The sequence below is a fragment of the Macrobrachium rosenbergii genome, chromosome 56 (genome assembly GCF_040412425.1).
Source record: "Macrobrachium rosenbergii isolate ZJJX-2024 chromosome 56, ASM4041242v1, whole genome shotgun sequence".
Taxonomy (NCBI): Eukaryota; Metazoa; Arthropoda; class Malacostraca; order Decapoda; family Palaemonidae; genus Macrobrachium; species Macrobrachium rosenbergii.
In genome coordinates, this window is record NC_089796.1 from 27,712,062 (window position 1) to 27,723,195 (window position 11,134).

The window sequence follows — 11,134 nt, forward strand, 5'->3', positions numbered from 1 at the left end:
GACGTCAGAAGATAATAGGCTACTCTGATTCATAGGGTCACAACTTTCGCTTTGCCAATCCAGCCCTTTGCGGGTTTGATGAATGGGGTTTTGAGACAACCTGTCAAGATTTTTATTGAGAGTGTTAAGAATCATTTGACTACAAAGAAGATCACAGATGATAAAAATGCCTTTAACGAGGCTAAGGGCTTTCTGGCTTTGGATGTCAGAGATATTGGGAAGCACTGTCGTAGCTTTGAGTTCAGAAAATGTCTCTCTTGGGATGACTTGAAGAAATTTCTGAGAACTGCCTATGGGGCGGATGGATGTGGTGATTTGGTGCGAGATATGAGGGGATTTTACAAAATCAGGAAAGAGCAGAGTTCTATGGTGGATTTTAGCTCACAGTTATTTGATGCTGCTTCAGATTCGGTAGAGAAATGGAAAGGCTCGGGCTGGGTACAGGGCGATTCTGTATCGTTAGAACATTTGTCAGAAGCTGCTGCATTTCTCATGGCTGCTGTATGGTGTACCAGATGCAATAGTGAGCACTTTTGATGATCTGGTAGAGGCTACCTCCGATGAGTCATTTATCTTTTCCCAAATCAAAAAGCACATGTTGAAATGCCCGACGGTAGATGGCACATTTTTCAATGGCATGTTGAAAGCATACCCTAGTAAAGGAGGTATAACGGTTGGTGCTGAGAAATGGAGGTTTTATCCCAATGAGGAATTAAGGTAATGAGGAAATGGAGGGGATAATCAATCACAGGGTGAAAGTGAACCTAATGAGTAAAGGGAAGAGGATATATAAAGGTGTTTTAGTGGAAATATAATTTTAGAACCTAATCAATTTGTATGGTGGATAATTAAGGTGAGAGATATAAAAGCGGATAAGTAAGAACCTAATTTTGACCACTGGCTGAAACAGCTCTATATAAAGGATTAGACTTATTTTAATGGCTAAGAACCAATTTTACCTAGCAACGGGACCTATGGTTTGTTGTGGTGAACCACAGTATAGTTAATGAATTTCTATCAGAAATATAAAACTCTTCATCAGGATAAAAACAAGTGTGTGTGGTGGAAGGCAGTGGAAAACTTAAAGGGACAGTGAGCACAATTTCCATAAACAAGGTGATAAATGAAGGGGTTACATGGGTGGAATTGTTAAACTAATAATTCAGTTAGGAGGTATCAAAGAAATAATTATGATGTGGATCTAGAAGAGTGGAGCGAAGAAATGGAATCAGAAGCAGTAAAGGGGGAGCATAATGGGTTTACAGAGGCTGCAATGGAGGTTAGAAGGGAGGTGTTAAGAAATCATTTGGGTGTGGCAGACTATAAAGAATACACAGAAGGGATGGGTGAGGTTTTATTTGAATATTCAGATGTTATTGCTCTGAAAGGAGATAAACTCGGGTTATTGGATGTGTTAGAACACAAAGTGCATTTAGAAATCGGGATAAGCCTATTTATGTCCCGTTGTATAGAATATCTGTTAAGATAAGGGAGCAGGTTGAATAAGAGGTTAGAAAGTGGGAGGAGGAAGGTATAATTAGACCTAGCTCTTCACCATTTATTTTTCCTTTGTTAGCAGTACCAAAGAAGGATGGTTCAATCCATGTATGTGTAGATTTCAGGAAATTAAAAAAGAAAACCATCCCAGACAGGTATCCAGTGGCGTGGAGACTGGAGGTAGGAATATCAATTTGTCAACTGATCTCATGCAAGGGTTTTTATCAAGTGCCACTGAGTGAAGAGAGTAGGAAGTTGACGGAATTTTCAGTCCCAAAGGGACACTATAAATTTACGAGAATGCCTTTTGTACTGCCAGGTAGTCCAATTATTTTTATGAGGCTAGTAAATACTGTCCTCCACGGGATGTTGGGGGAAAAGTGTGTTTGTTTATATGTATGATATATTACTTGCTACAGACTCTGTAGATGAACATTTAGAAGTTCTTAGGGAAATCCTCAGGAGGCTTAGAATGGCAGGTCTGAAAGTTAAACTAGCCAAGTGTGATTTCTTGAAGAAGAATATTGTATATCTGGGACATGTCATTTCGAAAGAAGGTGTTCGAGTAAATGGTGAGAAAGTCAGGGCGACTGTGAATTTTCCTACACCCAGAAATAAGAAGAATGTTTGCTCGTTCATGGCAATGGCGGGGTTTTTCCGTTGGTCTGTGAGAGAATTTTCTACGTTGTTGGCACCTTTGACGGATGTATTGGGGGATGATGTACAGTTTTCATGGGGTGAAGCTCAGCAGGTAGCTTTTCAGAAAGTCAGAGATGCTTTAATGAGTCCTCCAGTTAGTGACCGATTCCAGTCAAAAGGGGGAAGGCGCATGTTTGATGCAGAAATTTGAGGGTAAATTTCATCTAATAGCTTTTTACAGCAAAAAAGTTCAAGACACAGGGGAGTAATGAAAGGTTAACGGCGACAGTGGACAAGGAGGCTTTGGCAGTGGAGCCTAGTTTGGTTCTTTTTAAGATGCTGTTACTGGGGAATAAAGTGGAAGATCTTACAGATCATAAGCCGTTGTTGGATCTTTTTAATAAACCAGCTCTTTCTCCTAAGAGGGCTAGGTGGTTTTTGACGATTAGAGATTTTGATGCTAAGCTTAAGTACATTGAAGGTAAACATAACGTGGTGGCAGATGCTCTTAATAGGCACTTTGGGGACACAGAGGATGAGCATGTGTGTAATGCAACTGGCGAGTGTGTGGATTGGGATGTTAGTGTGGTGGACAGGAAACAAGATGAGGATGAGGTTTTAGTGGAAGCAAAGGCGTTTCTTATGGGTGAATTAATTAGAAAGGGTTATAGATTACCTTATTCAGGTTTGGAATTAAAGGGTAATTTGTTGGAGAGGAAAGTAGTTGAAGAGTAGTGAGGATAATGGGAACACAACACAGATCATGGTGCCAAAAGAGTTGATTCCAGTGGTTGTGGAGATTACACATTGTAAATTTGGTAGTCCACATTTGGGGATTGAGAAGACATATCAGAAGGTACGTAATCAATTTTTCTGGAAAAATATGTTTTCTTCAGTGGAGAAATTTGTGAGAGAATGTTCTCTGTGTAATTCCTGTAAAATGGCGAGAGCTATGTAGTGTAAATTAGGGTCTTTTCCTATCCCAAGTATGCCTTTTCTGAGGGTGCATGTGGATCTGTTGATGAACTTTTATGAGTCGAGATTCGGTCACAGACATTTGTTGGTGATTATAGATGAATTAACGAGGCTCAAGGAGATTTTTCCGTTAAGGAATAAGACGGCAAAAGAGGTTGCAGTTACATTTTTCAATAAGTATATATGTAGATATAGGGTGCCAGAGACACTTATTACGGATAATGGGAGAGAATTTGCGACAAGAGCATTCGAGTGTCTTGCGGAAGCTATGGGGATACAGAAAGTAAATATTCTTCCTTATAGGCTGGAAGCCAATGGGTTTTGTGAACGAGCTAATAGGAAAGTGCTTGAAGCTCTTACAGTAACAGTGGGTGGTAATGATAAGAATTGGGATAGATATTTGGATGTGGTGAGACATCATAAATACAATGGTTAGTGACACAATTGGTATGTCACCTGTAGAGGTATTGTTTGGTTATCCAGTTCGAGGTGCGCTTGATTTATTGTCAGTTCCTTCACGTTGTGATGATACGATTAAATCGTTAGTTGCTACAGCTAAAGAGAGACATACACCTCTTCCTAGTAATCTTGAGTCAGCGATTCAAGCGATAGTCGCGATAAGTAATGAGAAGTCAGACAGCGCAAGAGTTGTAGTTGGTGATAAAGCGTTTTTGAAGATAATTGTCAAAAATGAATTAAATTACAAGTTGAGTCCAAGTTTGAAGGGCCGTTTCGTGTTGTAGAAGAGAAAAGATGAAATAGGTTCATAGTTTTAAATGAAGAGAAGGGAGTGACGAAGTTAACACATATCTAAAATTAAAAGAACAACTTAATGTTTGGTGGGGGTTTGTTGGTTTGTTTCGTTTTTCTGGGGGATGTTTATTATTGTTTTTTCTTTCTCGTTCTTTTTGTTAGGGTTAAGAAATTATTTATGTTTTTTTCCCTCCTCCGTTTTCAGATGCGGGAGTTTAGCATAATTTGTCAAATCTTTTAACACGAAAGCTTTGTATCATTTGGGTATTTGGATCATTTCATGTGGTAGGAGTAGGAGGCATAAAAGAGCGGCGGTTGCTTTAGCTATAGGGGCGACAGCAATGGCCGTAGCAGCGATTGGTGGGGTAGCAATTACGAGCTTAACGAAGGTTGGGGCATTGGAAACTAAAGTAGCTGATCAGGGGACGGTTTTGGAGAAGTTACTGTATGTGGTAGTAACGTGAGTTACATGAGCGGCTTGAGGATTTGAGAATTATATGTTGTACAATGTGTTACAAATCACTGTTCAGGTGGTTAGAGTTGATCTAGATTTAACAATAGCTTTGCGGTTCATACTATTTTGAATATTGAGAAAGAGACTGAATTGTTGCTAACAGAAATCAAATCTTAAGTAAAATCGGTGATAGTGGCGTCAGAAGGGTGTATTTCTGAAGATATTTTACCTTTAGGGATGCTAGAGTCGACTTTAGAAGAATGCGGCTTACGAGTGGGGATCTAACATGATTTTCACAGGCAGTGATTTATATAGGTACTATGGGATAATAAGGGTATATTTATCAGACAGAGGGTTAATCGTTGAGATTCCAACAAGTATGAAGGAACCTTTTCGTATTTATATAATAAGACCTTTTCCTAGTACATATAATAATACAGTAGTGATGTTAGAGGGACTAGAAACTATGTATATTATAGGGAGTAAGTTTCAATCATTAGCTATTGATTATAAGGACAGGTGTATATTAGTCCATAATAAATATATTTGTGATAATAAAAGGTTTGTTCTGAGGGAATTTTTTAGGGGGTTGTGAGTTTCAATCGACACATGACGTGACTGCTATGAAATGTAGTTTTACACCAGTTCTCGATGACTATATGGTGATGCCGATGGAAACGACTTCAGCAATCTTCTGCAGAAGTTGCAGTATAACGAGGATTTGCGGCAACTATTCAACATCGTTGCATTTGGAGGGATCGCAACTGTTTGATGGAGGATGCAAGATAGTGTCTGCGGAGTTTGTAGTTCTCAGCACGAAGGTGTACAATTCAGCTCCATGGTGTGATGGAATTACCGATTGCGGTGGAGATTACAACGTTACCACCACTGAAACAGGTGGAAGAAACAGAGTATATGGAACTGTTCAGTGACCATAAGTTGGTCTTGCCGTGTGTTTTCGGTGCGTTACTGATAATTATCATTATAATGAGTGTTGCCATTTATCGGAGATGTAGGATCTTGTGTTGTTTTAAAGCGAAGCGGTCTCCACAAGTGCAAATGACGATTAATCATGAAGCCACAGCATACAAATTGAATAAGTGTAATTTGTGTTGGGGTCGACACAAAGTAGGTCGTCCGAGCTCTGTTTAACAGGTGCAGATGCATTTGTGTATGTGCCTGTGACATATGAACTCTTGCAATAGTCAGCGATCTCACAGGTGGAAGGTATGCGACCCGGAGCATCTGCTAATTCAGCATCTTTCACACAGTCAACTTTTATACAGCAGATGTCAGCGACATGTGTTAGGGCAGAGCTTTCCGTCTCTGTTCTGGATCGAAGCTTCTAGAACCTTTTGCCCAGTTTTAATTGGATTTCTAGGTGTGTCAAAGGAGGAGTGTGTTCGTTTGTGTACTGTGAAAATCACTAGGTGAGAAGGACTCCAGTGGAAGGTTATACATTCGTTTGTGAAGATCCAAACCAGAGAGACGTGCTGGAACACTCTTGCTGAAAGGGTAAGTGTTGAACATAGAAAATGACTAACTTTTCAAGTGTTTAATTTTCAGTGTTTAACTCCTCGTGTATATGTCTATTTCTTTTCAATATGTTTTATGTGTGATATGAACTGAATGAGTTCTGATTTTAATGGGAGTTGGTTCTGTTCATTACAGATGTTTCGAAGGGGTTGGAAACCATAATCAGTCATAGCATATAGCCACCTAAAATGAACTGGTAACAAAGACACATTATTTCAATGGAGACTTGTCAGTGTTTTGGGGTTGAAATGGGAAAGAATCCCATTTGCAATTTGTGTCCGTTAAGATGTTTTTTGGGGAAGATACTCATTTATCATTTTCATTCCTTTTTAGAATTTTTCTTATGTACCATGTTTTTAACTTGTTATATATTAGATTCACTGAATAAACTAATTTTCTAGAACACGGTTTGATTTACACACACAGTTGCAGGGAGTTTAGTTTCCTAGGAGAGAGAGAGAGAGAGAGAGAGAGAGAGAGAGAGAGAGAGAGAGAGAGAGAGAGAGGAGAGAGAGTATATATATATATATATATATATATATATATATATATACATATACATATATATACATATATATATATATATATATATATATATATATATATATATATATATATATATATATATATAATCATGAAGCTACAAATGTTGCTTAATATCAAATTCACGCTACCTTGTGAATATCTTCGATGGAGAATTATCACCGAAGGGGAATTTATAAGTGATAAATGGACTGAGATAGCTCAGTGGTAATGTTGACTGGAGTTGCTGGATAAGTTCTGTGTCGAGGGTTCGTGATCCGGCAGTACCAATCCATTTATCACTTATAAATTCTCCTTCGGTGATAATTCTCCATCGCAGATATTCCCGAGGTAGCGCGTGAATTTGATATTAAGCGACATTTGTAGCTTCATGATTGTATATAAATCACGTTGTGATAAAAATTTCATATATATATATATACTGTATATATATATATATATATATATATATATATATATATATATATATATATATATATATATATATATATATATATATATATATATATATATATATATATATATATATATATATATATATATATATATATATATATATATATATATATATATATATATATATATATATATATATATATATATATATATATATATATATATATACACACATACCGTATATAGGTCAGAGAGAGAGAGAGAGAGAGAGAGAGAGAGAGAGAGAGAGAGAGAGAGAGAGAGAGAGAGAGGTTCCCAAGGCCATCGCTACCAGGCTCTTGCAACTTTTCAAAGGTAGGTGTGAAATAGAGCTGTTGTTTTTTTGTACAACATATGCATATGTATGATTATTATCACTTTTGTACGTGATTCATTTATAACACATTAGCACAGGTGAAAAATAAGAGACGGGGTGTAGGTCCTGACCGGTTTCGACTTTATTTCCAAGCCATTGACAAAGGACTGATACAGAGCATAAGAAGTTACAAATATATATAGGCTACTACAGGAACAGTTCTGACGAACATACACAACTGTTAGAGACTACATATCCACCCACAGGCCGGTGTCGAGGTAGGAGTGGCCTTCAAAACTCATTTGGCAAAAAATCACAATATATACTCTCAGGGGACAATACTGATAAACATACCGACCATAGGCGACCTCAGATCCACACCTGACAGTGTCAGGGAGGCGGAGTTTGGAAACTCATTAGCACTACTGTCCCTGTACTGTGTTTACAAATATGATAATCCTATTTTCATACATCTCTACTGCCTGCTTTAAAATTTAAACAATATATAAATTTCTTTTGATATTAGAGGATCAAGTTTATACATCCCTTGACTGATATTCAAATCATGGTTGTAACTTTCTTTTATAAAGCTAAATTCAATGATAGTCCTTTCCGGTGCATTATTAGAATATACCCTCAGTTGTGACGAGTTTACGTCAGTTAATGTTAGCTACACAGGGAACTTTGTCCTTCCTTGTGAGGGAAATTTGTGCACCAGAGTAATCAAAAGCCTTGACCTGGCGTGCGGGATAGCTACCTCAAGGAGGTGCCACATATAAGGACCCTCGGTTGGAGGGCCTAAGGACTTTGGATTTGTAACCGCCAAAGCAATGGCGAGAGTACTTGATTTATTATTAGGGCATTTTGCCCATGTGGGAGAGTGGCTATAAACTTTGCAAGCAGTGCAATGGCTCTGGCTGTAATCCTTTTGTGGCACTGCCCCTGAGGAGGATGCAGACTTGTTATTTGGTACCCCAGGAGTCAAGGGGACTCATTTTGGTGGACTCCCGGGAGGGGGTTTGAAAGGCACTGTGAGTGGTGCCCGGTCCTTGTTTTGACACTGCTCTGTGGAATGTCCAGCTTTCTTGCAGTACCCACATACAATGGGCTTCTGTGAGTGCCCATTCTTGGGTGGAGGGGTGCTGAAGATGAAAGAAGGAGGGCAGGCCTTGTGTCCCAATGAGCTTGCATGGGCATGATGGGTGTCCCACTTGTCTGCAAGGCAACAGTACTCTGCTAGGGTCGTGGGCACTTTTTCGCAGACATGGGTGGCTACGGCGGAAGGAGCGTAGTACAAGAAATCTTCAGTCTTGAACTGCAGGAGGATGTCCTAGGCAGAGAAGACTCCCAGGGACTCTAGCCATTTATAGAGGGCCCTATTGGATTGATGCGCCCAGTCAGACTGGGTCTGTCCTGCTTCTTTTATCTGGCCTCTCCAGCGTTGTCTCCAGTGTTCGGGTGTGATCTCATATGCCTTTATGATCGCCTTGCGCACTTCCCCCAGTTTCCCTTGATCCACCTCAGGGAGGGTGTTGAAAGCAATTAGACCCTCTCCTCCGAGGAATTTTCCCATGAGTAAGTAGACTTCGGCGGGAACGAGCAATTATGTGCCAAGGACCCTTTCTACCTGATTGAGCCACAACTCAGGCTTGGCCTTGGACCACTTGGGCATAGAGGTATGAGCCTGAGTGAGGGCGGACGCACCAGGGGCTGGAGAGGAGCTGGTATTGCCAGCTTAGGCCATCTGGAGCTCATGGGCCCACTGCTTTTCTTCCCTTTCAATCCTGTTCTTTTTATCTTGTTCTTCTTTCTTATCCTTTCTTTCTTGTTCTTCCCTATTTTCTTTTCTTTCTTGTTCTTCCTTTGCAAGTTTATCCCTTCTATCTTGTTCTTCCTTCTTATCCTTTCTTTCATGTTCTTCATCCCTCTTCCTCTTGGCAGCATCTACTTTTGCTTGGACCCAGTCCATCAGTGTTTGTCCCATCAATTCCACCCCCTTCCCTAGACCAGTGAATGCTTTATAGTCCTCTGCTTGCGTTGTGCCGGTATTACAGGCGTTGTAGGGCATTACCTTGGAGGAAAGAGGAGGGGTGTGTGTCTGGAGAACTCAGGTTGATGTGTAGAGAACCTAATTTCCAGGCAGAGGGGTGGGGGGGGATTGTCTCGAAGGACTCAGGTTTGCTCATGATGAACTGGTTTCAATATGTCTAAAAGACTCAGGACTGTTCGAAATGAAAAGATTCAGGGTGTCTGAATACGACTCAAAATTCATGATGAAATGATTTCAATATGTCTAAAAGACTCAGTTGTTCGTGATTAGGGAAATTTAATATGTCTGAATAAGACTTAGCTGTTTGTGATGAACGAATTTTACTGTCTGAATAGGACACAGTTGTTTGTGATGAACAAATTTTAATATGTCTGCATAAGACTCAGTTGTTCGTAATGAACGAATTTTAATGTCTCAAAAGACGTAATTTGGAGTTTATTTCATGCATGGACTTGGCTGGCTATAGCACGGGGTTTTTTGGTTTGCCTTGTAGGACGTCATTTGTTCACAGGGAACTGACCTTTTATTTTGTCCCGTAGGACGTGGGTTCAGATTCACACATGGACTTGGCCAGCTATAGCGTGAGTCTTAAGACCTGGTTAGGAGAGCGTTTGCCCGTTCCTGATTTTGGTTTTGCCTTGTAGGGCGTGATTTGGTTCGCAGGCAACTGGTTTGTTTGATTTTGGTTTCCTTGTAATAAGGTATTTTTAGGGGAGTTCCAATACGTGTTAGATTTGGGAACTCAGGGAGCGTTGTAACACTTGTGAAACAATAACCCCAACAAAAAAAAAAAAAGGACGTAGCATAAACCTTAATAATAAAAAAAAGGAATATGGTGAGAGGCACCGGGATACTTGCGCAGAGGAGGTAAGATTTACGTACAGATGCAAATTAGTAATTTAGAAACCAGCTGTTTTAGACTGTACCGTTGTATGTATGCTCATAGGAGTGACAAGTTCATTATCAAGGGACGGACAAATTACAAAGGTATAGTAATTGTAAGTTACACAAAGTGTGTATTTAACTTACAATAATAAGAGCCTTTTCCTCCAACCTGATATAATTACAAAACTTAATTCTACCATGCATGAGCATTGTTCGCCCAAGTTCATGCGCATACGAAATTATATTACCCTTCTTAGCATACCTTGCATGTGCCTGGAAGGGTCTATGGTCTGGCTCAGTAACTGACAGTTCAAGGTCGTATGGTAAACACACCTGGTTCAGAAGGACAATGGCGGTATGGGAGAAATTTTACAAGATGACCGAATAATTATGAAATGTATTACCTTGCTTGGGCTTATTTAGAGGAACCCAAATATAAAAATTTTCTCTTAGGCTTTACGAAAATTAGACTAGGAATGACATGGACACCATGTGGTCAAAGAGTACTTTAAGCAAAACGAAAGATTAACACAAACAAACACAAAACAACAACAAAAAGAGGTTCCTTATTCTTATGAATGAAATAGCGGCCGATTATTGAATGGAAACTTTTTGAATAAAATAGAATTTATCGTGTGCTTTGCTTTATGGAGGAATTTGTACAAATGCAAATATGAAGCACGTTTATTTGCTTACGCGGCCTGAACAAAGTTTTATGCCTTTTCTGAGATTTACTCTTTAATGAAGAGTTATATACATTTGCCTAACGGATTCCTAACTGCTACGAGAGAGAGAGAGAGAGAGAGAGAGAGAGAGAGAGAGAGAGAGAGAGGAGAGAGAGAGAGTATAACTCTTAACTCCAGTGATACGAAAATCTGATGGAGGACCCACATGGGTTCTAACATGTGCCTAGCTAAAATTCCAAGGCTACAAATTGTCTGGATAATACAGGGAGGAAATACACGCACTTTTTCCGTTTTTAACAACACTTCGTAATTCACTGCCCAGCTACCTAGAAGTTAAGACATGCAGACTACCATGTATTAGTCAC